General features: G+C 46.0%; 1 long non-coding RNA gene across 1 annotated transcript; it reads left to right on the top strand.

Annotated features, from left to right (window-relative positions):
• Positions 1 to 5,951: 5,951 nt before the first annotated feature.
• LOC309616052 lies at positions 5,952 to 14,472 on the top strand. The gene is made up of 2 exons (XR_014237240.1): positions 5,952 to 13,468; positions 14,188 to 14,472. It is a non-coding gene; the product is annotated as an uncharacterized lncRNA (long non-coding RNA).
• Positions 14,473 to 26,961: the final 12,489 nt, after the last annotated feature.

Raw genomic sequence — 26,961 nt, 5'->3', positions numbered from 1 at the left:
TAATGATGTTGAGCATCCTTTCATGTGTTTGTTGGCAATCTGTATATCTTCTTTGGAGAAATGTCTATTTAGGTCTTCTGCCCATTTTTGGATTAGGTTTTTTGTTTTTTTGATATTGAGCTGCATGAGCTGCTTATAAATTTTGGAGATTAATCCTTTGTCAGTTGCTTTGTTTGCAAATATTTTCTCCCATTCTGAGGGTTGTTTTTTCGTCTTGTTTATGGTTTCCTTTGCTGTGCAAAAGCTTTTAAGTTTCGTCAGGTACCATTTGTTTATTTTTGGTTTTATTTCCATTTCTCTAGGAGCTGGGTCAAAAAGGATCTTGCTGTGATTTATGTCAGAGAGTGTTCTGCCTATGTTTTCCTCTAAGAGTTTGATAGTGTCTGGCCTTACATTTAGGTGTTTAATCCATTTTGAGTTTATTTTTGTGTATGGTGTTAAGGAGTGTTCTAATTTCATTCTTTTACATGTAGCTGTCCAGTTTTCCCAGCACCACTTATTGAAGAGGCTGTCTTTTCTCCATGGTATATTCTTGCCTCCTTTATCAAAAATAAGGTGACCATATGTGCATGGGTTTACCTCTGAGCTTTCTATCCTGTTCCATTGATCTATATTTCTGTTTTTGTGCCAGTCCCATACTGTCTTCATTACTGTAGCTTTGTAGTATAGTCTGAAGTCTGGGAGCCTGATTCCTCCAGCTCTGTTTTTCTTTCTCAAGATTGCTTTGGCTATTTGGGGTCTTTTGTGTTTCCATACAAATTGTGAAATTTTTTGTTCTAGATCTGTGAAAAATGCCATTGGTAGTTTGAGAAGGATTGAATCTGCAGATTGCTTTGGGTAGTATAGTCATTTTCACAGCGTTGATTCTTCCAATCCAAGAACATAGTATATCTCTCCATCTGTTTGTATCATCTTTAATTTCTTTCATCAGTGTCTTATAGTTTTCTGCATACAGGTCTTCTGTCTCCTTAGGTAGGTTTATTCCTAGGTATTTTATTGTTTTTGCTGCAGTGGTAAATGGGAGTGTTTCCTTAATTTCTCTTTCAGATTTTTCATCATTAGTGTATAGGAATGCAAGAGACTTCTGAGCACTAATTTTGTATCCTGCTACTTTACCAAATTCATTGATTAGCCCTAGTAGTTTCCTGGTAGCATCTTTAGGATTCTCTATGTATGGTATCATGTCATCTGCAAACAGTGACAGCTTTACTTCTTTTCCAATTTGAATTCCTTTTATTTCTTTTTCTTCTCTGATTGCTGTGGCCAAAACTTCCAAAACTATGTTGAATAATAGTGGTGAGAGTGGGCAACCTTGTCTTGTTCCTGATCTTAGAGGAAATGGTTTCAGTTTTTCACCACTGAGGACGATGTTGGCTGTGGGTTTGTCATATATGGCCTTTATTATGTTGAGGTAAGTTCCCCCTATGCCTACTTTCTGGAGGGGTTTTATCATAAATGGGTGTTGAATTTTCTCAAAAGCTTTTTCTGCATCTATTGAGATGATCATATGGTTTTTCTCCTTCAATTTGTTAATGTGGTGTATCACATTGATTGATTTGCGTATATTGAAGAATCCTTGCATTCCTAGGATAAACCGCACTTGATCATGGTGTATGATCCTTTTAATGTGCTGTTGGATTCTGTTTGCTAGTATTTTGTTGAGGATTTTTGCATCTATGCTCATCAGTGATATTGGCCTGTAGTTTTCTTTCTTTGTGACATCTTTGTCTGGTTTTGGTATCAGGGTGATGGTGGCCTTGTAGAATGAGTTTCAGAATGTTCCTCCCTCTGCTATATTTTGGAAGAGTTTGAGAAGGATAGGTGTTAGCTCTTCTCTAAATGTTCGATAGAATTTGCCTGTGAAGCCATCTGGTCCTGGGCTTTTGTTTGTTGGAAGATTTTTAATCACAGTTTCAATTTAAGTGGTTGTGATTGGTCTGTTCATATTTTCTATTTCTTCCTGGTTCAGTCTCGGCAGGTTGTGCATTTCTAAGAATTTGTCCATTTCTTCCAGGTTGTCCATTTTATTGGCATAGAGTTGCTTGTAGTAATCTCTCATGATCATTTGTATTTCTGCAGTGTCAGTGGTTCTCCTTTTTCATTTCTAATTCTATTGATTTGAGTCTTCTCCCTTTTTTTCTTGATGAGTCTGGCTAATGGTTTATCAATTTTATTTATCTTTTGAAAGAACCAGCTTTTAGTTTTATTGATCTTTGCTATTGTTTTCTTCATTTCTTTTTTATTTATTTCTGATCTGATCTTTATGATTGCTTTCCTTCTGCTAACTTTGGGATTTTTCTGTTCTTCTTTCTCTAATTGCTTTAGGTGCAAGGTTAGGTTGTTTACTTGAGATGTTTCTTGTTTCTTGAGGTAGGATTATTTTGCTATAAACTTCCCTCTTAGAACTGCTTTTGCTGCATCCCATAGGTTTTGGGTCATCGTGTTTTCATTGTCATTTATTTCTAGGTATTTTTTGATTTCCTCTTTGATTTCTTCAGTGATCTCTTGGTTATTAAGTAGTGTATTGTTTAGCCTCCATGTGTTTGTACTTTTTACAGATTTTTTCCTGTAATTGATATCTAGTCTCATAGCGTTGTGGTAGGAAAAGATACTTGATACGATTTCAATTTTCTTAAATTTATCAAGGCTTGATTTGTGACCCAAGATATGATCTATCCTGGAGAATGTTCCATGAGCACTTGAGAAGAAAGTGTATTCTGTTGTTTTTGGATGGAATGCCCTATAAATATCAATTAAGTCCATCTTGTTTAATGTATCATTTAAAGCTTGTGTTTCCTTATTTATTTTCATTTTGGATGATCTGTCCATTGGTGAAAGTGGGGTGTTAAAGTCCCCTACTATGATTGTGTTACTGTTGATTTCCACTTTTATGGCTGTTAGCATTTGCCTTATGTATTGAGGTGCTTCTATGTTGGGTGCATAAATATTTACAGTTGTTATATCTTCTTCTTGGATTGCTCCCTTGATCATTATGTAGTGTCCTTCATTGTCTCTTGTAATAGTCTTTATTTTATTCTATTTTGTCTGATATGAGAATTGTTACTCCAGCTTTCTTTTGATTTCCATTTACATGGAATATCTTTTTCCATCCCCTCACTTTCAGTCTGTATGTGTCCCTAGGTCTGAAGTGGGTCTCTTGTAGACAACATATATGGGTCTTGTGTTTGTATCCATTCAGCCAGTCTATGTCTTTTGGTTGGAGCATTTAATCCATTTACATTTAAGGTAATTATTGATATGTATGTTCCTATTACCATTTTCTTAATTGTTTTGGGTCTGTTATTGTAGGTCTTTTCCTTCTCTTGTGTTTCCTGCCTAGAGAAATTCCTATAGCATTTGTTGTAAAGCTGGTTTGGTGGTGCTGAATTGTCTTAGCTTTTGCTTGTCTGTAAAGGTTTTAATTTCTCCGTCAAATCTGAATGAGATCCTTGCTGGGTAGAGTAATCTTGATTGTAGGTTTTCCCCTTTCATTGCTTTAAATATGTCCTGCCACTCCCTTCTGGCTTGCAGAGTTTCTGCTGAAAGATCAGTTGTTAACCTTATGGGGATTCCCTTGTATGTTATTTGTTGTTTTTCCCTTGCTGCTTTTAATATTTTTTCTCTGTATTTAATTTTTGATAGTTTGATTAATATGCATCTTGGTGTGTTTATCCTTGGATTTATCCTGTATGGGACTCTCTGTGCTTTCTGGACTTGATTGACTATTTCCTTTCCCATATTAGGGAAGTTTTCAACTATATAATCTCTTCAAATATTTTCTCAGTCCCTTTCTTTTTCTCTTCTTCTTCTGGGACCCCTATAATTCGAAAGTTTGATATGTTTAATGTTGTCCCAGAGGTCTCTGCGACTGTCCTCAATTCTTTTCATTCTTTTTTCTTTATTCTGCTCTGCGGTAGTTATTTCCACTATTTTATTTTCCAGGTCACTTATCCATTCTTCTGCCTCATTTATTCTGCTATTGATTCCTTCTAGAGAATTTTTAATTTCACTTATTGTGTTGTTCATCATTGTTTGTTTGCTCTTCAGTTCTTCTACGTCCTTGTTAAACGTTTCTTGTATTTTCTCCATTTTATTTCCAAGGTTTTGGATCATCTTTACTATCATTACTCTGAATTCTTTTTCAGGTAGACTGCCTATTTCCTCTTCATTTGTTTGGTCTGGTGGGTTTTTGCCTTGCTCCTTCATCTGCTGTGTGTTTCTCTGTCTTCTCATTTTGCTTAACTTACTGTGTTTGGGGTCTCCTTTTTGCAGGCTGTGGGTTTGTAGTTCCTGTTGTTTTTGGTGTCTGCCCCCAGTGGCTAAGGTTGGTTCAGTGGGTTGTGTGGGCTTCCTGGTAGAGGGGACTGGTGCCTGTGTTCTGGTGGATGAGGCTGGATCTTGTCTTTCTGATGGGTGGGACCACGTCCAGTGGTGTGTTTTGGGGTGTCTGTGACCTTATTATGATTTTAGGCAGCCTCTCTGCTAATGGGTGGGGTTGTGTTCCTGTCTTGCTAGTTGTTTGGCACAGGGTATCCAGCACTGGAGCTTGCTGGTCGTTGAGTGGACCTGGGTCTTAGTGTTGAGATGGAGATCTCTGGGAGAGCTTTTGCTGTTTGATATTACACGGAGCTGGGAGGTCTCTGGTGGACCAGTGTCCTGAACTTGGCCCTCCCACCTCAGAGGCACAGGCCTGACAGCTGGCTGGAGCACGAAGACCCTGTCAGCCACATGGCTCAGAAGAAAAGGGAGAAAGAAAGAAAGAAAGAAAGAAAGAAAGAAAGAAAGAAAGAAAGAAAGAAAGAAAGAAAGAAAGAGAGAAAGAAAGAAAGAAAGAAAAGAAAGTTATTAAAATAAAAAAATTGTTAAAAATAAGAATTTTTAAGTAATAAAAGAAAGAAATAAGAGAGCAACCAAACCAAAAAACAAATCCACCAATGATAACAAGTGCTAAAAACTATAATTAAAAAAAAATAAATGGACAGACAGAACCCTAGGACAAATTGTAAAAGCAAAGCTATGTAGACAAACCCACACAAAGAAGCATACATACACACACTCACAAAAAATATGTATATATATATCTATATATAAAAAGAAAAAGGAACAGAGCAACCAAATCTATAAACAAATCTACCAGTGATAATAAACTCTAAATACTAAACTAAGATAAACATAAAACCAGAAACAAATTAGATGCAGAAAGGAAACCCCAAGTCTACAGTTGCTCCCAAAGCCCACCGCCTCAGTTTTGGGATGATTTGTTGTCTATTCAGGTATTCCACAGTTGCAGGGTACATCAAGTTGATTGTGGAGATTTAATCCGCTGCTCCTGAGGCTGCTGGGAGAAATTTCCCTTTCTTTTCTTTGTTCGCACAGCTCCTGGGATTCAGCTTTGTATTTGGTCCTGCCTCTTCATGTAGGTCACCTGAGGGCATCTGTTCCCCACGCAGACAGGACTAGGTTAAAGTAACAGCTGATTAGGGGGCTCTGGCTCACTCAAGCCAGGGGGAGGGAGGGGTACGGATGCAGGGTGAGCCTGCGGTGGCAGAGGCCAGTGTGACGTTGCAACAGCCTGAGGCGCACCGTGTGTTCTCCCGGGGAAGTTGTCCCTGGATCGTGGAAGCCTGGCAGTGGCGGGCTGCACTGGCTCCCGGGAGGGGAGGTGTGGAGAGTGACCTGTGCTCGCACACAGGCTTCTTGGTGGCGGCAGCAGCAGCCTTAGCGTCTCATGCCCATCTCTGGGGTCCACGCTGATAGCCGCAGCTCGTGCCCATCTCTGGAGCTCATTTAGGCGGTGCTCCAAATCCCCTCTCCTCGTGCATCCCGAAACAATGGTCTCTTGCCTCTTCGGCAGCTCCAGACCTTTTCCCGGACTCCCTCCTGGCTAGCTGTGGCACACTAGCCCCCTTCAGGCTGTGTTCATGCAGCCAATCCCAGTCCTCTCCCTGGGGTCTGACCTCCAAAGCCTGAGCCTCAGCTCCCAGCCCCCGCCCGCCCCGGCGGGTGAGCAGACAAGCCTCTCGGGCTGGTGAGTGCTGGTCAGCACCGATCCTCTGTGCGGGAATCTCTCCACTCTGCCCTCCACACCCCTGTGGCTGTGCTCTCCTCGGTGGCTCTGAAGCTTCCCCCCTGCCACTCCCCGTCTCTGCCAGTGAAGGGGCTTCCTAGAGTGTGGAAACTTTTCCTCCTTCACAGCTCCCTCCCTGAGGGGCAGGTCCTGTCCCTATTCTTTTGTCTCTGTTTTTTCTTTTTTCTTTTGCCCTACCCAGGTACGTGGGGGAGTTTCTTGCCTTTTGGGAAGTCTGAGGTCTTCTGCCAGCATTCAGTAGGTGTTCTGTAGGAGTTGTTCCACATGTAGGTGTATTTCTGATGTATTTGTGGGGAGGAAAATGATCTCCACGTCTTACTCCTCCACCATCTTGAAGGTCTCCATATTTTATTTTTTAAGTATTAAAGATGCTTGTTTTATATTCTGTATCTCATTATTCTCATATCTGTAGTTTTTGAAGGTTGGATTGATTATGTTTTTTCCTATAATTCCTAAAAGTTTGACTCTCTTACTCATGGTGGCTTAAAACATGTGATTTGTGATTGTGAGCTCATATTCCTTGCAACTTTATTCATGGAAATGAAAGGGAGGGAAGCAGAGAGGGAGGAAGGAGGGAGGGAAGGAAGGGAGAGGAAAAAGGATGCACACATCTTAACCTGAAAGAGCAATGTACTAAGACTTCATAAGAGGCAAAAATTCTAGGTGGGTCAGGGGAGGGGATACAGACAGTGAGCAGGGTAGGTTGGAGTGTGCCCTCTGCTGGTAGCTGCTGAGTGATGCAGAGAACACCAAATCCAGATGGAGCCTTAGGCCGCCCTCTTCAGGGCAATGTGCTGACTTGTCTCCCAGGACAAGAAGTTCCTTCTTTTTTGCAGGCAGGTGGCAGTGTGAGGGGAAGATAAGGTAGAAACAGGAAATGCTGGGCCTCTGACAGGAGATTATCGTTTGATTGTGGAAAATAGGAATTTAGTCACTTTCCTCCACCCTCCCCAACACCAATAAAAGCTGAAAACTTGGAGCTATTTGTGAATTCGGGGGTGAGGGAATTCACAGGACACAGGACATTCAGTGCTAAAACCTAGACCATCTGGGCAAATCAAAAGGGTTGGTCAGTCTGATCTCAGTATCCTCATTTTTCTGGGAATAAAATACAACAATAGGTGATATTTATTTAGCACTTTTTTCTGTGTTCTACATGTCTTATGTCATAATCTTCACACCAATTTAGGAGGGAATTATTTGTGATATAATAAAATTTATTAGCCTGGAAGAGTTCACAGATTCTGCCCTCTCCCCCACCAAAGAAAACCCTGTACACGCAGCTCTACTCACAATAGTCCACTGCCATCCCTCTAGTCGAGTGTTCCATGATTTAAACTGGCTATTTTTAATGTTACTGTCTTTGCAAACTTAATTCTCCCCCTTTTTTCTATGATTAATTACAATGGATTCTTCCCTCCGCCCCCATCTGCAATTGTTTTTTGAATTCCAGGAAGCTTTGCAAAAGACCAAAAACATTTAAGATTTGGTGTCTCTTGGTAATTTTGACAGTGAAATAGTGAACAAAATTTGGCTGAATTCTTACAGAGAAGTCACCTCTTCTTTTCCCCCCCCCCAGGGAGAGGTGAACTAGGAAAGTGTTTATGCCCAAAACATTTGCAGACTCGCCCAGTGTTTCTCTCGATTTTCATTCTCATATTCTAATCCTCTGACTCTTTATGTCAGAAAGGAGACTTAAATATGTATTTACATCTGAAAAAAATCAAAATGCATAAAATTCTGGCAGGAAAATAAGAGACTAATAACTACTTATAGACAGAATTGTTTATCTAATTTTTATTGCTAGTTATTACACGTTTGGAAGAATGTTTGACAACATTCTAATTAAGCCCTGGAATCAAGATATTGACCAAAAGAGGTGAATATTAATGTTTCTAAGTTTTAAGGAATCTTGGTTAAAATTTCATTTGAATGATATAAGAAAATAAGTGGTTTTTCATTTTGAATTGCTGGTTTTCATCTTCAATGTAGATCCGGGCATATCTTTTCTGGGAATTCTCATAGTGTGAAGAAGAAAAATACAATATAACGTACTAAGAAAGAGGTTTATCAGGCAGTCTTTTTTTTTTTTTTTTTTTTTTTAAGGAGAGCTCTTTCCCCTAAAAACATACAACTACTTTCTAAATGAAACTAGATATGAGTCGAGATTAGGTAGCACAGCAAAATTTGCAGAAATCTGATATTCCAGGATTCCCCTCATTTGGGATAAATTCATTTATTATTTCCCTCCCTCCCTCTCTCTTCTTCCTTCCATCTTCTTGTCTGTTTTTTCCGTTTCTTTCTTGCTTTCATTTCTGATTTTAGGTGCAGATAGTCGGGTTCATCACACACCTCGATATATAATGTAACAGCCTCTTTGCACTGTGGGAAGCTGCTCTCTTGTTTGATTCCTTTCGTCCCTCGTCTCCACTTCCATTTTCCTCTCTTCCATAAACAAACCACTGTCCTCTGGTGTTTACTGTGCCTTCTTTTGTTCTGTATTCTTTTAAAAAGGTACATGGCTGTTTGATGTGCAGGCTTTACTGATTTATAAAATTGTAGTGTATAAAATATATTGTTCTGTTACTGTATCTCACTCTGTTGCTTTTTGTTGACACTGTACTTTTAAGACTCTTCTGTGTTGCTCAGAGCACATGTGATGATTCTAACTTAATGTCACAGTGTCAAAATGCAGGCAACTTACTATCAAATGGTTCAGAAAAATAGGTATATACAAAGCAAAGGTGGCAAGACGTTGTGGATAACTGATGACCCTGCGTGAGGTGCCTGCGTGTTCTTTGCACTATATGTTCAACTTCTCTGGTTGAAAAATTTCAAAATAAAATGTTGGGGGAGAAGAAATCGGAAATCATAGCAACATGAACAATGCACAGTGAGAACTGTGTGTAAAGAGGCTTCCACGTCCTCAGAAGCATCAGGCAGTCTCCCAGGGCAGGAGTGGCGACTGCATTTCGCGACCACGTGGGGCAGCCCCCTGCTTCCCTGAGGTGAGCAGAGTCCCGTGCAGATTTACTCTCCTGGGAGGCTGGAGTCCTGGCTTCTTTGTCTGGTGTCTCCAGGTCTGTCTCCTCCACACTCAGGGTTGCTCTCTAGGGCCTGGGCAGAACTAGGGCTGTGTAGACCAGGACTCTCCCCAAGTGTGCAGCTCCCAGGTTTTTCCAGCCCAGCTGTGGCCACCTTTTCCTTACCCGTCTCTTCCTCGTTGGTGGCTTCCCCCATCATCAGCAACCCCTCCTTTGTCTTTTTTCCCCCAAAACCCAAGCTGCTCTCAGAAGGGGACCTGCCGTCATTTGAGGTCAGTGTGGATTTCAGTGTGTGTGTGCCTCCCAAGGATAAACGTTTTTAAACTCAGTGACTGATGGTTTAAAGTGTCCCCACTTACCTCCATCACTCTAAACAGTGTTTGCTATGTAAATACAACTTTAAGACAGTCCCCGGCCTCTGTTCCAACAAATTGTTGTCCCTTAGCCCCTCCTACATAGAAATTCTGGGTTCTCAACAGCTTAGCCCTTACCTGTACTTGTTATGTAGGAATTACCTGGATGCGATGTTAGCCTCCAAGGGCACCACTGAGGTGAGGTACCCCAGCCGTCATGGATCAGAAAGACTCATGGTCCAAAAGGTGCACAGGCTTAGGATGGGGTGTAAGTGGGGACACAAGGACTGCACTGCCTGAATCCCAGATCATGCAAATTTCATATGTCCTGTCTCTCTTCTCTCTCTCTCTCGCTCTCTCCCTCCCTCTTTGGGCTGCATCTCCTCCTAGCAGTATGGGTGTGAGGACCAGTATTGCGTGTTGAGCAAGTGGACCCAAAAGACAGCAGGCGTGGGGGCCAACACACCACCTGCTCTATCAGAGACTCAGGTGTGCACACCTGGCCACAGCTGGAGCTTGCCAGTTAGCCTGCCTAGCTCTTGGCGCTTTAATTCACTTTTCTTGGGCAGAGCACATACAGAACCAGATGGGATATACTGGGCATTGCCAACGTGTGGTTGACGTCGGCATGACCCAGCTGCCAGCTTAGGGCAAGCACGGTGACTTGGTCTCTCCATCTTTCTATCTATGAAGAATATTGTTTGTCCCATTGTATATTCCTTTTATTATACTTATCTTTTGCATGCCTTTCAGATGATAACTTACTTATTAACTATATTTAATATATTTTATTAGGTTTGCTTATATTTCATAAGCTACTTGCTTACCTACTATCTATACTTAACAGGCGTTTCATCCGTTCCGCCTGTTTTTCTTGTCTTCTACAGCAGAATTGATTATTGCCAAAGAATACAGCAAAAGTACTTGAGAGGGAGGCAAGCTTTGGTTTCTATCAGAGGAATTCCCAGCACTCACAGTCATGTAGCAGAGGTTTGGGGAAAACAAAGCACCTTCATATTGTCCTGAAATCAACCTAGGCAGGGAAAGTCAGTCATAATTTCCCCAGAGGAGTCATGGAACACTCTCAGATGTACATGTAAGGATGAGTAAATGGGTAATGAGCTTTGATAGTAATGTCTTATATTTCACATTTATTGAAGTGGGGAATATATATACATATACGGAGAGAGAGATCTGTTTTCACAATGCTAGGTACTTCTGAACAGTTTAACTATCAGAATACCTCATGCGTGTTTTTTTTTAATTAATTTCTTTATTTTCTTTATTTTTTTGGCTGTGTCAGTTCTTAGTTGCAGCCTGTGGGATCTTCATTGAGGTGTGTGGGATCTTTCGTTGCAGCTCGCGGGCTTCTCTCTAGTTGTGGTGCGTGGGCTCTCTCGCTGAGGCACGTGAGCTCAGTAGTTGTGGCGCATGGGCTTAGTTGCCCAGCGGCATGTGGGATCTTAGTTCGCCCCCCAGGGATGGAACCCGCGTCCCCTGCATTGGAAGGTGGATTCTTTACCACCGGACCACCAGGGAAGTCCCCACCTCATGCACGTTTGTACTTCTCTCTTTGAATCAAGCTGGAAGAAGAGCCATCAGTACTGCGTTCATAATAAAATGCTCTTTGAAACCCCTTCTTGCTCCTGCAATCCTCCCTATTTCCATTTCTATTAACACGTGCACTTCTTGCTCCTGCCAGGAGTGAGTTAAAATAGGAACATGAATTTCTTTGAGCATATGGGACTTAATGTTACTCCGTTTAAAGAAGAGTAAAGAAGAGAAGAGAAAACAGCTAGAGACTCTGTTGTCACCCCAAATAAAGTAGTCATGTGGCCCAAATACAGTGGATGTGATGTTGATTTCGACAGTTGCCTAGTTTGGCCACGAGATGGCACCATGCACCAGTAAGACGCTACGGCTACTACGGTGCAGGCTGCTGTGCCGGCTTGGGGACCATGGAGGGGTGGCGACCCTGAAAAGGGACAAAAACAACATGACAAACCTGGGGAAGTGAGTGAAGGCTGAGGACGTGGAGACGGTGCAGAGCAGAGGTGGGGAAAGTAGACGTTGAAATCAAATAGCTTGCTTCCCAATCCCAGCTCCCCAACCTTCCTTTTTTCATATATATATGAGATTTATTATGAGGAATTGATTAAGAAGTCCCATAATCTGCCCCCGCCTGAAAACTGGAGACCCAGGAAAGCCAGTGGTGTAATTCAGTTCAAGTCTGAAAGCCTGAGAACCAAGGGAGCTGACGGTGTAAATCCCAGTTCAAGGGCAGGAGAAGATGAGATTGGATGTCACCTCCAGCAGTGAGAGAGCAAAAAAAGGAGTGAATTCCTCTGTCTTCTGCGCTGGTTCTATTCAGGCCCTGAGCAGGTTGGATGATGCCCGCTCATAATGGGGAGGGCAGTCTACTTTACAGAGTCCACTGATGCAAACGCTAATCCTCCTCACAGACTCACCCAGAAACAATGGTGAATCTGGGCACTCTGTAGCCAGTCAAGCTGACATCATAGTAGGAGATACATGATGTAGGTATGTTTCAGCATTGGTGATATTAACTCAATCACAGGTTTCTCCACTGTGAATTTACTATTTCCCTTTCAACTTACTAGGGGTTTTGTGGGGATATATTTTGAGTCTATGCCAATATCCTGTTTCTCATATTTTTGCCTATTAATTTTAGCATTATTCTTATCTGCAACTATTATTACTGTGATGTTTACCACAAGGTAATTTTTAAAATTTCTGCCATCCCTTCTATACTTGTTAATGGGGATCTAAAAGAGTGTTCTGCTCACTTCTAAGTGAGAGTGGGTAGGACTGTGTTCTGGCTGTTGGCTCTGTGGTTTGTGGTGATGATTCATGGTCACCTTTGTCCAGTAGAAATATTGGGAGGTGGATGGAAAGGCACCAGCCTTCTGACCATGAAGAAAAGAATTGACTTTGTTATTCATATTCTCTTAAATATTATGTGATTACATTACTATGAATTTAATAATGACACTTTTACAGTAAAATAGACCATAACATGACTGATTATCTTCTGGGTGACTATATTCATTAAGTCAGAAAGAAAAGAGTGTGGGTAGGGTAGAAATGACATGAAAATTTCTCATTCAATTTCCCCTGCATGTGAGAAGCAGAGAAAGGACAGACTTCTCAAGCTCAGTGTGAATGATATGATGACCTTTATGAACCCTGGCAGCTTTAGATCATCTAACAAAGCCTTTTCATGGACTTGGCTGGAGGCTCAGGAGGTGCTTTTGACTCAAGAAAAATACCTTGATTTGAAAGGGGTTTTGGTTTCTATTTTTTCTTTATACGAGCAGAAAACACAACCTTTCTTCTCCTACAGAAAACTGCACTCTATAGGTAGAGAAATAAGGGCAGGATCTTTTATCCGATGAATTCCAAGTATTTTAGAGTTGGGAACTCACCATTCCTCACAATCCTTCCTTACTGGCAGGCACGGGATAGAGAATTATTAGTCTTTGTGTAAAAACCAAGGGAAGGAGGGCACAATTACAATAAGAAAGAACAAGCTGGCCTCTGCAGACAGGTGGGCTGATGGCCGGGACATCGGACAATTGCAGCCCTCACTGCTAAGTTTTGCTGCCAGTAACTCATGCAGGTTCATTCCAGAGCCCTCTCTCCACTGCCCTCACTTCTCAGGGTTTGCTCTTCAAATCCCTAGATTCCCCTCATTCAAAAACTAGCCTGGAAATGCCCTGCCTTGCTGATCTTCAGTCATTTCCTTGATTAGACTTTGACCCTGCACGAGCCTTGCAACAACAAACGACAAAGGAGTGAAAATGAACTTTATATCTTGTTATCCTTTTGCCATCTGACTACGAATATTTCCCAACACAAACAAGACCAGATTCTTTTTTCAGAGCGGGTAGAATGTTGAAGGAGGGAAGTGGAGAGAGGATTGAAGACTGACGGTCCTGATGGCTCTGTCCACCCAAATACTGGTGAGTTCATTTCCTGGTCTCTCGAACTGAATCTGCTTATTTCAGCTCCACCTCCACCACTCAAGCCCAGGTGATGAGTATTTCTCTCCTGGAAGACAGTCATAGTGAGCAGGGAAGCCCCGCATTCACTCCAGCCCAGTGGTTCTCAAGCAGGAATCAGCTCCCCCAGAGGACATCTGGCAATGTCTGGACACAGCTTTGGTTGTCACAACTAAGGGGGGCGGTGACTACTGGCATCTAGTGGGTAGAGGTCAGGGATGATGCTACACATCCTGCAATGTACAGGATCTCCCCACCAGCAAAGAATTATCTAGTTTAAAATGTCAACTGTTCTGACGTTGAGAAAGCCTGCTTCAAGTCCCCCTGCAATGCCTTGAATACATAACCATGCTCTTTCTTTAAAGAGTAAATTGGATCATATCACTCCATTGCTTAAAATCTTTCAATTGTTTCTCATTATTCTTAGTATGAAGATTAACCAAAAAAAAAAAAAAATCCTCAGCTCCTTGAACCCACATGACCTGACAGCCACCCTCCCTCTTTTCTTGTATTCTGTGCAGTAACCAGACTAACTTTATTCCTATTTTTCTAGAAAGCATCATACTTCCTCCTCCCTCCCAGCATCTTGGCACATGTTATTCCCTCTTATAAATCATTTCCCTCCCTCTTACCAGCCTCTCCCCCTTTGGCCGAGTCACTGCTGCCTTCTAATCCTTTAGGAGACCTCAGCTCAGAGGTTACTCCATCAGACTCCCTCCCTGACCACCAAGCTGTAAGCAGCCTGAGATGAAAGGCCACATGGAGAGAGAAACCAGCCCATCCCAGCTCTTCCAGCCATCCCAGCTCAGGCCTGCAATGGAAGTGAGGCCCGTCTTGGACACCCAGCACCAGCTGAGCCCCCAGCTGGGCCTGTGAGTGAGCCCAGGGAGGCCAGCAACAACATTGCCTAATTGGCCCTCACAACTGTATAAAGTTAGTGAATAAATGACCACTGTTTTAAGCCACTTATGTCTCAGGTGGGTTATGTAGTGATAGACAGCAGATTCATTCTCACTGGCGTTCTTGAGCTGTGCACTAAGAAGAGCTCCCTGATATCGTGCAGAATTTTCCCCTCACCTCCTGGCTCTGTCACCCTTCACGGGACTGTCGCTCAAGACCTGAGCTTCTGGGTCACGGTCCACTTGACAGGATGATGCTCTCCCCCCAGTAGGTCAGTGAGTGGAGGAGAGGAGACTGGGTCCCCTTTCCCATCTCACCACCCCGTCCCATCAGCCTCCCTAGAACTGCAGCACTGCACTGGGCAGGGATATTCTAATTCACTTAACTCAAGAGCTGGAATAAATTCAAAAGGGTATTTATTTCAGTGCAGAAGGGAAATGGCTAAAGTTTTTGACAACTTGTCTTTTCCCAGATTCTAAAAGGGAAATCACTTAAAGAACTGGGCCTTTTGCAGAAAGGTCCCTTTGTGGGAACTCCCCAGGGTCCACACCGTTCCTCTCGCCCCTGGATTTTTATTGAGGGCCCTTGTTCAACTCTCTTCACGTGAATCTCTACCCATCACCTTCAGGAGACCCGTCCTCATAGGAAAACCTCATCCCCAGGAGGGTCTCATCACCTGCGTCAGGCTCCATTCCCCTGGCCAGTCGCCAAGTCTCAAGTCTAAATCACTCCGTTTAGAGTGACAGGGGCGTTTACTGGAGCTCAGGTCAGTAGGGTGGGACGTCTGAAGGAGAAAACACTTGATGCTGCTGGCTCCTGGGTCTCGTGTGAGCCTGGGTCTCCCGGACAACGCATTTCCTTCCAGAATCCCACCTCTGAGAGGTTCCTGAGTGTCTGTTTCTTTAAGCCTCTGACCTGATAGAACAAGAAGGTCTATAAACCTCACCTGGCTTCTATCAGGAGGGGAGGCACAAGTTTCCAAGAGTAAATAATCACTTTTCAAGGAAACAATGCAGACTACACTAACATTTAAGAAACCAATAATTTTCTTAGCTAGTCCAGCGCTTCTCCCTTATCTAGGTCTCTAGGAGGTGTCAATACACCGTTACTGGGCAGAAGAGGGTTTGATTGCTTCCGGTTCTAGTACTGACCCTCCCGAGTCAGACCCCAACAGGAGTCCTTCCGCCCCGTGTTGCTCGCACCAACAGAATGAGACTTAGTTTGGTTCGGAAGGAGAGGAGAGCTTTATTCTTTGATTAGATCATGGAGAGATAGGAGCTCGTGGTCTAGAGCACACGTTCGCTGCCCAAAACCAGCAGGGCTGCGTTTCCGGGTTTCTGTCGGCGGGGACGGGGCGGGGCTCTCGCGAGACGGGCTCAGTTACGCTGCTCGCGGCTCCAGCTCGCAGTGCCGGGCGCAGCGGCTCTGCACACGGCCCGCCGAGTGAGACGCCGGTGCGGCCATCTTGCACGGCGGACTCCGGTCCGAAGGGTCGGCTGCGAGGCCTCTGCACGGGGCGCCCTGGGAGCAAGTGAAACTCGACTAAGCACAAAGGGAGAGAAAAAAGGTGAGATTTTATTTTACGACCCAGATTCTGTGTTTCCTCCCCGGGACTTGTTGATGGGCTTTGCCGGTGACACGTCCCTCCTCTGGCTTCCGTCCTGCGCCTCGTTCTTGAGGGGCGCTGAGGGGCGGCAGGTCCGGCTCCTGGAGCTGCTTTCCTGCTGAGTGTGGGGTCGCTAGGCCCCGGGGGCGGAGCAGGACTTCTCCCGCCGCCTGTAGCTGTGTCTGGTGGCCCCCCGGGGCCCCAGCCCTAACTGTTGTGTCTGTGAGTGACCGCCGTCTGGAGTTTTATAGATCCTGAGGGTCATTAAGGGGCCCAGGAAAGGCACAGCCCCAGCGGCGCGAGGGTGGCCGGCGTTTTCCCGGCTCCAGGTGTGTTCACCAGCTCAGGCGGCCTGGTTTCTGCAGCCAAGCGGCCTTCCCAGTGGTCTGTCCGCGCCTCCTCCAATTAGGCCGCGTGCATCCGCGTGAAAACAGCTCCACGTGCTGCCCGGTGCACAGACCCCCGCCCCCCTCCTCCCCGGGGAAGCTAAGGATGATCCGGGTTAACTCGGTCCCCCAGGACCATACCGGCCAGTGAGTCGGCGGACTTTTGTCACATCTGAAGTCCAGGCCGGTCTCGTTGGCCGCTGTCGCCAGGGTGGCTGTTACCTTTTTTATGATGACAGTGTTGTATATGGTTCCCCCGGCCGAGGTCACTAGCTCCCCTCTGAGCACGGTTGATTCCTACAATTAGTCGTCTCCTCTTTTGGGACACACTTTTGGTTTTTTTTGGAAGAGAAGCTTCAGGTCAGAGAGGGGTTCGCACGAGTAATCAGGGGGCTCCGTTTCCCCGGGTTGTCCCTCTGGAGGTTGGGGCTCCGGGGCCCCCTTCACGCGAGTGTCATGTCCCTGTGGAGTGACGCCCTGCAGCTTCCGGGCGCATGGGTGCTTAGTATCACCAAGTGGGGTCCGTTCCTCTTAGGAGTCGCTGGTCTTGTGGGGCTGCAGGTTTTCCAGGTTTTCAGATACACCTGGTCCTCTGGCTGGAAGGAGTGGAGGGCAGGTCGGAGGGTGCGGGCAGCACCTCGTTACCACGGTGTCTCCTACCTGGAGGGCGCACTCGAGTCGTTCCATTTCAAGGAGGCTCCTGCGCTTGGAGAGTGGGTTTACTGAAGGTGAGCTCAACTGCACTTGACTTTAAATTATCCCTTGGGGCTAACCGAATGTGGAGCAGCTCAATTGGGAGTAATTTAATCCAAATTTTTTGAGTCTCCTGGCATAGCTTGACTAAGGTTCCTTCTAAGGTCTGATTGGATCTCTCTACTTTCCCTGATGATTGGGGTTTCCAGGCTTAGTGAAAAGTCCATTTGATGCCCAGGGCACTTGTTATCCCCTTTGTCACTTGAGACAGGAATGCTGGGCCATTATCACTTTGTAAGGATCCTGGGAGCCCAAACCTGGGGATTATCTCTTTTAGTGACAGTTTAGCCACTTTGGCTGCTGTTTCAGTTCTAGTGGGGAACCCTTCTACCCACCCTGAACACATGCCCACTAGCACCTAGAGATACCTGAAGTTGCCCTATGCTCTCGGCATGACAGTGAGATCAATCTGCCATTCTTCTCCAGAATATGTCCCTCTGGTCTGAATGGGCTTTATCTGGGGGCCTCGGGGGGGTCTGGCGTTGGGGATGTTCATTGTGCAGATGGTGCGCGTCTCAACTATCAGACTGACTATACTTTTTATGCCGGGTGTTATCATGAGCTCAACTAACCAGTTATGTAGAGCTTCCCACCTGTAGTGAGTTCCTTGATGAGACTATCTGATGGCTTGACAAACTGCAGTTTGGGGAAAGAAGTATTGCTCATGCTCATTAACTAGCCCCCCAAGGCCTCCTAGATCTCCATTACCAAACTGAATTAGGGTCAGCTTGCCCTCTCACAATAAAGCCAATTTACTGACACCAAGTTGTGATGAAGAAAAGTGTAGCATTTATTGCAGGTGCCAAATAAGGAGTACAAGCGGCTAATGCTCAAAAAACTGGAATTCCCCAATGGATTTCAGGGAAGGGTTTTTATTTTTATTTTTATTTTAACATCTTTATTGGAGTATAATTGCTTTACAGTGGTGTGTTAGTTTCTGCTTTATAACAAAGTGTGAATCAGCCATACGTATACATATATCCCCATATCTCCTCCCTCTTTTGTCTCCCTCCCACCCTCCCTATCCCACCCCTCTAGGTGGTCACAAAGCACCGAGCTGATCTCCCTGTGCTATGCGGCTGCTTCCCACTAGCTATCTGTTTTACATTTGGTAGTGTATATATGTCCATGCCACTCTCTTACTTCGTCCCAGCTTACCCTTCCCCCTCCCTGTGTCCTCAAGTCCATTTTCTACATCTGCGTCTTTATTCAGGGAAGGGTTTTTAAAGGCAAGGTGAGGGAGAGATTCGCACGGTACATGATCAGCTGGTGCACAATCCTCTGGTTGATGGTGAGGTAACGGGGGGGGGGGGGGTGTCACGGGGGTTAACATCAATTCTCTGGCCCCAGGTGGTCTGGGTGCCATGTGCTCATGGTCATCATGCAATTAATTTCTTCCATCTGGTGGGGGTTCTAATATCTGAAAACAACTCAAGGGTATGCATCAGACAGTGTAATTTATGTCCTTCAGGGAGGAACTAATGATTCTGTGACTGCTATATGGCTGATCTATTGTTTAAATTTTTTTTTTTTTTTTTACTACATGTTCACAGTCTTTCAATCTTTAATTCTTGAGCCAGCCTTCTGTGACTCAAGGGAGGCCTGGGAGACTAAAGGTTTTCCACAGACAAGAGGCAGGCAGAGGACGTGGAGAGGAGGGCGGGGGTCTATCCTGGAAGGCTCCGTAGGGTCTTGCTTGGTTACATATTGAAGCCCCATTTCTGGGCTTTGCTGCTTCCTTTGTATAGACTGGGGAGTAGTTGGATGGATCTGGCCTCTTAGGTGTGAGGGTAATTACCAAGTTACTGGTTCTAGGGCCCCCTTTTGGTGGTTGCTTCCGCTTGTTGTTTCCCTTTATAATCTCCATATTCCCTGTTTGATGACCCCTACAGTGAATCACTGCCACTTTTTCCAGAAGATGAGCTGCTTCTGGGAGTCTCAGTATGTTTAAGCCATGTTTTACCTGCTTATTCTCTGCAGTAAGCATACCCCTTTCTTTGCGAATAGCCCCGTGTGTGTGTAGTATGGGATATGCATACCGGGAGTCTGTGTAAACATTTAAGATCTTCCCTGTCCCGAGCTCCAGTGCTCAGGTGAGTGCTATCAGCTCACCTTTTGGGTTGAAGTCCCTGGGGTTAGGCTTCGTGCCTCTGTGACTTGGGTCTGGGAGGTCACTGTGGGTCCCACCAGCCTTTTTCCCTCTCTTATGAAGCTGCTCCCATCTGTGAACCATTCCTCTTCTGTGTTTGGGAGAGGCTCACTTCCTAGGTCGGGCGACTGGCATAGATCATGTCTGTGGTTTCTATACAATCAGACTCTAGAGGCCCTGTTTCTGTGGGTAACAGGGTAGCCAGATTTAGAGTGTGACAGGTTTTTATGGTAACCACTGGGTTATCTAAAAGCATAGCCTGAACTTGACCTTCAGGGGATAGCCATTCTGTTCCCTTAGAACTTACGAAAGCCTGAACCTGACGTGGGGTCCATAGAGTGACTGGCTGACCAAACGTTAACTTTTCAGCCTCCTTTAGCAGAGCTGTAGTAGCTGCTGCTGCCCGTAGGCAAGGAGGCCATCCCTTAGCAGTTTGATCTAATTGTTTAGAGAAATAAGCAACCACTGAGTAAGGGGTCCCAGTCTTGAGCTAATACCCCAAGGGTGATTCCCCTTCTCTCATGAATGTAAAGGTCCTAAGGTTTAGCTGAATCTGGGAGGGCCAGGGCAGGGACCTGAAGTAATTGCTTTTTCAATTATTGAAAGGCCCTTGGCATTCTGAATTCCATTCAAAAGGATCACGTCATAGCATGCATCAGTATGTCTATCTTGCCAAACAGTGTTCCCTTGCATGTAATCCCACATTTTATTTTTCCATTCATCAGCTGATGTACACTTGCTTTCCCCCACCCCCAGGACACTTTTTTGTTTTTATGAATAGTGCTGCTATGACATTTGTATCTAAGTTTTCATGTGGATATACGTTTTCATTTACCTTGGGTAGATAACTAGGAGTAGAATTGCTGGGTTATATGGTAACTTTGCAGCTGTACCATCTTACATTCCCACCAGCAATGTATGAGGGTTCCAATTTCTCCACATCCTCTTGAACACTTGTTACTGTCTGTTTAGTTATAGTGTTGAACCATTTAAGGTCAGTAAACAAGTGCAGAAAGAGGTCTTACGACATCTCCCCCATGTTTGTAAGCTCTGTGCCTGGCCTAGTGGTCGTGCACCTAGAAGGCATTCCCTAAACATCTGTTCAATGAATGAAAATGAAAAAAGAAAACAAGCCCAAACCTTTTATTTGTATGTTGCCTTAGGTTTTAGGTTTTTACAAAGTGCATTCACAAATTCTAAGGCTCAAAATAACACTGTAGGAAGTAGGGAGAGTGGGGATTTCCCATTTTAGACCTGAGAAATTTAGGTAATAAGTGAAGCATCTAGATCGCTGGTCCCCTGGCTTCATACCCAGTCTTCTCTGTACAATTTACCGCTGATTTTTCAATATGTCTTTTAAATACTTTATTAGTTAACGTTCAGAAAAGAATGCTGAGAAGTTTCAAAAGATCTTAGTTTAAAAAAAGACAGCAGGGGCTTCCCTGGTGGCGCAGTGGTTGAGAGTCTGCCTGCCAATGCAGGAGACACGGGTTCGAGCCCTGGTCTGGGAAGATCCCACATGCCGCGGAGCAACTGAGCCCGTGAGCCACAACTACTGAGCCTGCGCGTCTGGAGCCTGTGCTCCGCAACAAGAGAGGCCGCGATAGTGAGAGGCCCGCGCACTGCGATGCAGAGTGGCCCCCGCTTGCCACAACTAGAGAAAGCCCTCGCACAGAAACGAAGACCCAACACAGCCAAAAATAAATATAAATAAATAAATTAATTAAAAAAAAAAAAGAAGCTGAAGGGACTGAGTGTATTTGGCAGTTTGGAGACAGCTAATTATGGTCCTGAGATAGTTGTGGGGACTGGAGAGAACAGTCTGGGGAAGCCTGACAAAGGAAGTCACTAGACTTCCAACTTTAGCAAGAAATCTCTTCATCTTTCAAGTAGAACTAGTAGCTGAGCGTTTGCAGGGCTGCAAAATGTAGGGAATGTCAAAGAGAGCTCCAAATCAGGTGAGGACTGATTATGTAGGTTGTAGATTGCATTATCTGAGAAAGAGCTAACACCAGAAAGCAGGTAATTGAAATTACAATTTTCAGGGAGTTCCCTGGTGGTATAGTGATTAGAATTTGGTGCTTTCATCGCCGTGGCCCGGGTTCAATCCCTGGTCAGGGTACTAAGATCCCACGTGCTCCCACATGCTGCGTGGTGTAGCCAAAAAAAAAAAAAAAACAGTAGTATAATAAACCCCCATCATGCCTATCAATTGAAAATTATCAACATTTTGCCATTCTTATCTTATGTTTGAACACATTAAGGCTTTTTTTTTTTGGCTGTGTTGGGTCTTTGCTGCTGCACGGGGGCTTTTCTCTAGTTGTGGCGAGTGGGAGCTACTACTCTTTGTGGTGCGCAGGCTTCTCATTGCGGTGGCTTCTCTTGTTGCAGAGCACGGCCTCTAGGCGCGTGGGCTTCAGTAGTTGTGGCATGTGGGCTCAGTAGTTGTGGCTCGCGGGCTCTAGAGCGCAGGCTCAGTAGTTGTGGCGCACGGGCTTAGTTGCTCCACGGCATGTGGGATCTTCCCAGACCAGGGCTCGAACCCGTGTCCCCTGCATTGGCAGGCGGATTCCTAACCACTGCGCCACCAAGGAAACCCAATAATACCTTCTTGAATAGGGCATTATTAGAGTTAAAATGGAAGTAAGATCCCCAGAAATGCGCATGACCTGTTTTCTGTAACATGTGCCACTGTTATTTATCTAGGCTCTGAGCACACGATGAAAGAAATCATACAGCAGTCTCTCTCTCCCAGTATTCCCCTTTCCCAATCTTCAAGGGCAGCAAAAAGCTTACAGAGGTCCCTCGCACAGTGTAACATGTGAGATGCCAAAAGGCTGTTCCCAGTGACAGCATGCATTCATCTTCCAAAATCATCTGAGCTCCTCTAATCTTCTTCTACCTTTAAGTCTTTGTAGCTGTACAAACATAATCTGGGCTAAATCCTGCTTTGTGTTGGCCTCAGGTTGTGTTGTCAAACCCAAGTTCCCATACCCAAGGCACAGTGATGCCAGATAAACCGAAATGTCCAAGTTCTGAGCAGAGAAAGGTTTATCTTCCTTGATGGATTCCAGGGGAGGATTTTTAAAGGCGAGGTGGGGGAGAGAGTCCAGGGTACTAACTTGAGAATTATCTTTTATTCAGCCGACTTGCTGAGGACTTAAACCCTGTAGCTGAGAGACAGCTCCAAGGGTCTGCTCCCAAGAGGTAACGGAGGAGGCAGGATATATAGGAGTTTTTGCAACAAAAACCAGTGAGTCAGAGCATCAAAAATTACTGTTAATTAAAGAAAACCAGACATCTGAAGTTAATGAATTTATCACTTTTTTTTTTTTTTTTGGCCTTTCTGTGAGGCTTGTGGGATTGAACCTGTGCCAGTGAAAACCAGTGAAAGTGCAGAGCCTTAACGCTGGACCGCCAGGGAATTCCCTAGCGCTTTCCTAAGTGTGTGAAGATGCAAGAGTCTGGGCGTACTGAAATCATTCCCTTGACATGCACATTAACTATCTAGGGCCAGTATACTCTTTTTCTCCATCCTGAATCCCCTCGGGGTGCACACTTGGGGGTGGCTGCAGTGGCTGAGGGCTTGACAAGCGCCCCAATATTCTTAGCTTACTGATAGGGCAGGCGACATGCTTCTTCCACAGTACAGCAGTCAGCTCGTGCACTGTTCTCTGATTGGTTGACCGTGAGTTAACGCAGTGGTGGCACAGGGCTTATCAGCATCAGTCCTTAGGCTCCAGCAGGTCTGGAGACTGCCTGCTCATGGTCATCATGCAGTTAACTTCTTCCATCTGGAAGAGGTTTTAGTATCTGCCAAACAGCTGAGGAATGTGTGCCAGACGCTATCTATGTCCTTTGGGGAGGAACTAAAGGTTCTGTGACTGTAACATGGCTGACCTACTGTTTAAATTTTTTTTGTTATTACATGTTCACATTCTTTCAGTGGTTAATTTCTGAGCCAGCCTTTTGTAACTCAGGGGAGGCCTGGGAGACTAAAGCTTTTCTACAAACAAGAGACAGGCAGAGGACATAAGGGGGGGAGGTCTGTCCCAGGAAGTCCCCACAGGGTCCTGCTTGGTTGCAGCTGGAGAACCTGCCACGCACCCTTGTTTGGTCCTGATGAGGGCGGGCTGCTAATGCCTTGTGCCATCTTTCTCCTGGTCTTCCCTGAAGACGGGGTGTTTCAGCGCAGCAGAGGCAGGCAGAGCCTGCGCTTCCCCTCTCTCCACCTTCTGGGTCGGTGCCTGGGCTCAGAGCAAGCACTTCGGTAGAGTTCGCAGCCAGGTGCGAGTAAGTGGGCGTTTGGGTGCCGACCCGCTGTGCTGCGCAGTTGGCTTACCCGCCTCCGTCAACTGCTCTGGCCCCTCGCCTCGTACCTCCCTGTGGCTCCCGGCAGATTCCGCCTGGCCGCCCCTTCGTCCCGCCGCCCCGCACCCGGCTCCCAGCAGCCGAGGCAGCGGCGCGTAGCGGACGCCCCCGAGGCGACCCCGGGAGGCAGGGACCGGTGGGCCGTGGGCGCTCCCCTCCCAGAAGCAGGTGGTTCTTGGGCTCCCGCCCAGCGGACCAGCGAGGCGGCCAGGTCTCCAGCATCCCCGCCGGCGCCTCCAGGAGCAGCGGGAGTGGCACCGCAGCTGGAGTAGCGCGTCCCCGGCCCGCGGCCGCCCTGGCTGGCAAGATGCAGCCAGTGTCCCGGGCGGTGCCGGCCAGCCCGCTGCAGGAGGCGAACCTCTGCTCCCGCGCGTTCTTACGGTGCGCGCCGCGCCTGAGCTGCAACATCCCGCCGCTGGGGGCCCAGTGCCTGACGCCGCCCGCGCCTTTGGCGGGCCGAGGACGGCTTTTTGCTGTCGGTGGGGCTTCCCCACGCCGGCCGCTTGGTCTCCGCCTGCGCGCGGGAACGCTGGGCGGGCGGGAGCAGGGCCGGGGAGGGGGACCCGGAGACCTGGTGGCTGGGGCACCGGTCTCCCTGCTTTGCCGTCCCGCCAGCCTGCAGCGTCCGGGAGCAGGGCGAGCAGGAGGTGGGGAAGTAGAGAGCCGAGGCTGCCCAGGAGGAGTCACCGCCCAGTGGGAGAACGGACTGGACCCGCGCACTCCACCCTTATCCCGCTTCCTCAGTACTGCTCAGGAATTCGCAGTTCTGAACTAAAACTGCACCCTTCCCCCCCGTCCCCCCAAGCAAGCAGATTACGAACAGCTTCCTTTATCTAATTAGTGCCCTGAACCGTTGCCATCTTCCAATAATGTCCCCAGCTTTTCCCATCTTCCTTATGTGGCAGCTGCGTTCTACCTCCACCCGGCTCCCTCTGTCCTTGTTGTCTATGACCACGTCTCTCTCTGCCTCCCTCTCTCCGTGTGCGTCTCTCACTGTATGTCCTGGTACCTAGTGGTAGCAAATTTCCTGTGGTTAAAAAACACTCTTTGGTATTTAATGAACGGGGACACTGTTGTTGAACACGTTTTGCATTTGCCTGGGACTCACAGCCACGACTGGAGTGTGTATTATGTTTGACCAGCCCTTTCCTTATTGTTAATATTTCACTTCCACCTTTGAGGACCACTCAGGGGATGGGGTCCCTGGAGCCTGTGGGGTCTTATCCAGATCACTAGCCTTCAGAGAAGCAGTGCATGGTCTTGATGCAGGTGGTCCTGCCCAGGAGTCCTAGGGTCCTGAAACTGACAGGTCCCTAAGCTGGGAGGAAACCTGCAGATGGAAAATGGCTCAGAGAGGTGAAGCTTTTAACTAAAGTTTTCCATCTAGTAGCTGGAACTACTAACTAGTTGGACTGTAATTACACTTGGGTGATTATTAGATCTTTTGTTACTGGACCCTAACCCATTCATCTTTCCCAAATTCTGATATTTCCTTTTATTATGGGACAGCCTTGCGGGATCCCCAGGGGGTGGGAGCTCCTATGCTTGTTTTGATTGTGGTGTATTCAGTGTGTGTAGCTACATCTCTTGGTCATTTGGTGGCCCTTAAGGAGAGAGGGGCCTAGAAGGAATATGGGGATGGTTAACGTAAATAATAGCAAAGTGGGCAAACATCTCCTGAACTTCAGGCAGGGCAAGGAACACTTCAAGCTTCTTCTGTTTGTGGATTTTCAAAGTGTGTATGCATGGAAATGGGAAGGTGAAGACTTCTCACTGATTTGGGTAGTCACCCATCTCCAGTTTTCCCTCTGGAGGGGAAGGAGCTGAAGGCACTGAAGCAGAGGTCAAGTTTCCTACCATCACACAGCTAGTGAGTGGTGGAGCAGGACCCCGAACCAGGCGGGCTGGCTCCCGAGCCCCTGTTCACCCTGTATGTAACTGCTGTACTGCGCTGCTTCGATTTGGATACTTGGTCTTAAATGCAGGGAAAAGGCGATTCCAAACACACCTTTGTCTTTGTAGACAGGAGTTTCTCAAGGGAAGTGCTTAAAGTTCGTGCTGTTGGAGATGATGCAAGTGAAACATCTCTGTTACCAAGCTTTAGGGTGGCTGCTCTCAAAGTACGGCGCTCAGACCTGCAGCGTCCTCATCACCCGGGAGCTTGTTAGAAATGCAATTGCCCCGCACCCATTCTAAGCCAATTTTGTAAAATTAGAAACTCTGGGGATGGCGTTTAAACAAGTGCTCCAGGTGATTCTGATGGAAGGTTGAGGCTGGCCACTGCTTCAAGCCACTCCTCCCATGGGCATTGTTATTTCAGTATTAACTTTTAAAAAGGGGTTAGATGTTGACCATGATTACCGTCTGTCTGTAAAGTCTGAGGTACCTTAGTGATTTCCTTGTGTCCCCCTCTCGCTGCCCCGGGAAAGCTGAAGTGAGCCCAGCCAGCAAGTGCTGCCCAGAGACGAGGCCCATTTTGTAGAGAAAAACTGAGTTTTCGTCTTTTTATTGGGTATTTGTTCTTCTCAAATTTCATCAGTTTTCTAAACTTGTAAATGATGCCAGTAACTAGCTTACTTTTATACGAATGACCTTGTAACCGAAAGTGGGGTCGGGCTACTCGCTGCTCAAAAACCAATAAAGAGGCAAGGTTGGTGGAAAGGAAAGCTTGCTTTATTTTGGATGCTGTCATGGGGGTTGGGGGGGAGGGCAGATGCCTGTTCAAAGGCCGACTCCCCCCTCCCCACCCCGACATTCAGTGGACAAGAGCTTTCATAGACAGACGGAGAGGGCTGCATGCAGAAACAGCACAGTCAGCTCTGATGGTCATCTTGAAATTGGTCACTGGTGGTCTGACCAGCGTCATCTTGATTGTTTTAAGTACAGTTAATCTTCGTCCCAGGGTCGGTTTGTTCCCATTTCCTCGAGGCCAGTTCTCGGAATTGTGGCAGCTTATGTCATGGCTACAGCCTGGTCGTCATGTAGTTAACCTCTTCCACCTGGTGGGGCTTTCAGTATCTATAACACAGCTCGCAGGTTATGGCTCAGAATATGATCTGTAGCCCTTGAGGAGGCACTAAAGCCCCTTGAATTTGCTTACTGACTAAACTACTGTTGTTTTGTCCTGGTTGACTGTTTTCCTCTGCTTCTGTATTTTCTCACTTCTCTGATTAAACTTATTCTTTGGCTAAAGTTTTTCCACAGACAAAAGGCAGGCTGAGGACATGGGAGGCAAGGACCATAGGGGTCCTGCTCCATTTCAACTTCACTGGGGTTTTAGTGTTTCCAC

Source organism: Balaenoptera borealis (assembly GCF_965194805.1).
Source record: "Balaenoptera borealis genome assembly, chromosome: 18".
Lineage (NCBI taxonomy): Eukaryota > Metazoa > Chordata > Mammalia > Artiodactyla > Balaenopteridae > Balaenoptera > Balaenoptera borealis.
Note: the sequence above shows the minus strand (reverse complement) of the source record. Positions and strands in the feature narration are given on the sequence as shown.